Here is a 2,500-nt window from a genome sequence, read left to right as displayed (position 1 = left end):
TGCCGGCAGCCTGGTTCCAGGTTTTTTCAAATGTCGACAGAATTTTTCAAACCTTGTCAAACCCCATTTTTATTGAAATTTCCTCGCACAATAAGCTCCCTATAATTAAGTCTATGATTTTTAGGACCTTCTCCAACTTACAAAATGATATTTAGGACCTTGCCTTGCCCTCACATGCCGTGCCCATTCAAGGCATTCCGAGAAAGTGAGGTTATTGGAGGCTTCGGATGGCGTGGCTTGCCTTGCCTTGCATTGGCATGCCATGCCCAAGTTGTGGCCTACACCAAGCCATTCAAGCCATGCGTTGCCTTACCTTGGAATTGCTCATCATCCAATGCATTCCGAGAAAGTGAGTGTAGGCGAGGCTAAGGATGGCTTGCCTTGCCTTGCCTTGCATTGGCATGCCATGCCCAAGTTGTGGCCTACACCAAGCCATTCAAGCCATGCGTTGCCTTACCTTGGAATTGCTCATCATCCAATGCATTCCGAGAAAGTGAGTGTAGGCGAGGCTAAGGATGGCTTGCCTCGCCTTGCCTTGGCATGCCGTGCCCATGATGTGGCCTTGACCAAGCCATTCAAGCCATGCGTTGCCTTCGCCTTGGCATGCCGTGGCCTTGCCTCGCCATGCGATGCATTCCGACAAAGTGACGCGAAGCGGAAGCCTATCATGGCGTAAAAATGTCGACAAAATTTTTCGACATTTGAATAATGGGGTTTGACAAGGTTTGAAAAATTCAATACAAATGGTAGGCTTGAATGTCGACAAAGTGACGCGAAGCGGAAGCCTACCACGGCGTAAAAATGTCGACAGAATTTTTCGGACCTTGTCCTGCCATGGGCTGCGCGCAGCATGCCGGCAGCCTGTGCGCAGCGTGCGCACAGCATGTCGGCAGCGTGCGCGCTGCTGAGACTGTCGACAGAAATTTTCGAAACTTGTCCTGCCATGCGCGCGCGCAGCGTGCGCACAGCATGCCGGCAGCGTGCGCGCACCATGCCGGCAGCGTGCGCGCAGCTTGCGCGCAGCGTGCTGATTCTGTCGACAGTGAGGCTAGCGAAACTTGTCCTGCCATGGCGTGCGCGCAGCCTGTGCGCGCAGCTTGCGCATCTGTCGACAGTGAGGCTAGCGAACTTGTCCTGCCATGGCATGCGCTGTGCGCAGCCTGTGCGCAGCGTGCGCGCAGCTTGCGCATCTGTCGACAGTGAGGCTAGCGAAACTTGTCCTGCCATGGCATGCGCGCAGCCTGCGCACAACATGCGCACAGGCTGTGCGCAGCGTGCGCGGAGCTTGCGCGCAGCTTGCGCGCAGCTTGCGCATCTGTCGACAGTGAGGCTAGCGAAACTTGTCCTGCCATGGCATGCGCGCAGCGTGCGCGCAGTCTGTGCGCAGCGTGCGCGCAGCCTGTGCGCAGCGTGCGCGCAGCCTGTGCGCAGCGTGCGCGCAGCCTGTGCGCAGCGTGCGCGCAGCTTGCGCATCTGTCGACAGTGAGGCTAGCGAAACTTGTCCTGCCATGGCATGCGCGCAGTCTGCGCGCAGCATGCGCGCAGCATGTGCGCAGCATGCCGGCAGCATGGTTCCAGGTTTTTTCAAATGTCGACAGAATTTTTCAAATCTTGTCAAACCCCGTTTTTATTGAAATTTCCTCGCACAATAAGCTCCCCATAAGTAGTCTATGATTTTTAGGACCTTCTCCAACTTACAAAACTAAAAAATTCCTCCCGGATTTGTTTTAATGATTTTTTCAATTTTACGACTTCTAAAAATAATAAAAAATACTTCCCGACTTCAAAAATTTATGAAACTTTTTCCCATCATAGATTGCATGTTTCTTAGTATCCCTGCAAAAAATCACGTCCAAATACCTTGTATTGAATTATTTAGAGCCCATTATGACTCCTCGCGCATAGGTGATGTCTCTTCCTGTCAAAGGGCTAAATGCATAAAATGCTATATAGGGGGGTGTGTGTTGCCTGCATATGCATGGCAGCCCATGCCTTCCTAGCTGCAGCCCCCTTCCCCCACGCCACACCCATGTCATGTTGCCTCGATATGTTGCCTCGGTATTATGGGTTTGGTGTCGGGGTCGGGGGGCTGCCACCCATGGCGGTGGTGGCCGGAATCCGGCCTCCGCCACCACGCCGCCGCCATGGGTGAGGGAGGAAAAAAAAGGCGTGGAAAGTTGCGAAATGGGGTTGTCTAGGCTTTTTTTTGGCATGGGAGAGCATGGAGTGCTAGGAACTCCTTCTCAAATGCACGGGCATGTCGACCACAACCTCATTTCGCAACAACAACCACCCGTGTGGGGTGGCGGTGGGTGGATAGTCGCGGATTGGGGCTTGCCAAGCCAATGTTTTCAAAAAATTTCATCAAAATTAAAAACAAATGTTTTGTTGCCTTCGGATTTGTGGGCGAGCGGCGAGTCGGAGTGGAGCCGGTAAAGTTTAACCTCGGTGTGCACGGTTGTTTTTAGAAACTCAATCCAATGCCGGGGACGTTGAAAGT

This window comes from Prunus avium, unplaced genomic scaffold, assembly GCF_965620075.1.
Source record: "Prunus avium unplaced genomic scaffold, drPruAviu1.hap1.1 HAP1_SCAFFOLD_17, whole genome shotgun sequence".
NCBI classification, from domain to species: domain Eukaryota; kingdom Viridiplantae; phylum Streptophyta; class Magnoliopsida; order Rosales; family Rosaceae; genus Prunus; species Prunus avium.
Note: the sequence above shows the minus strand (reverse complement) of the source record.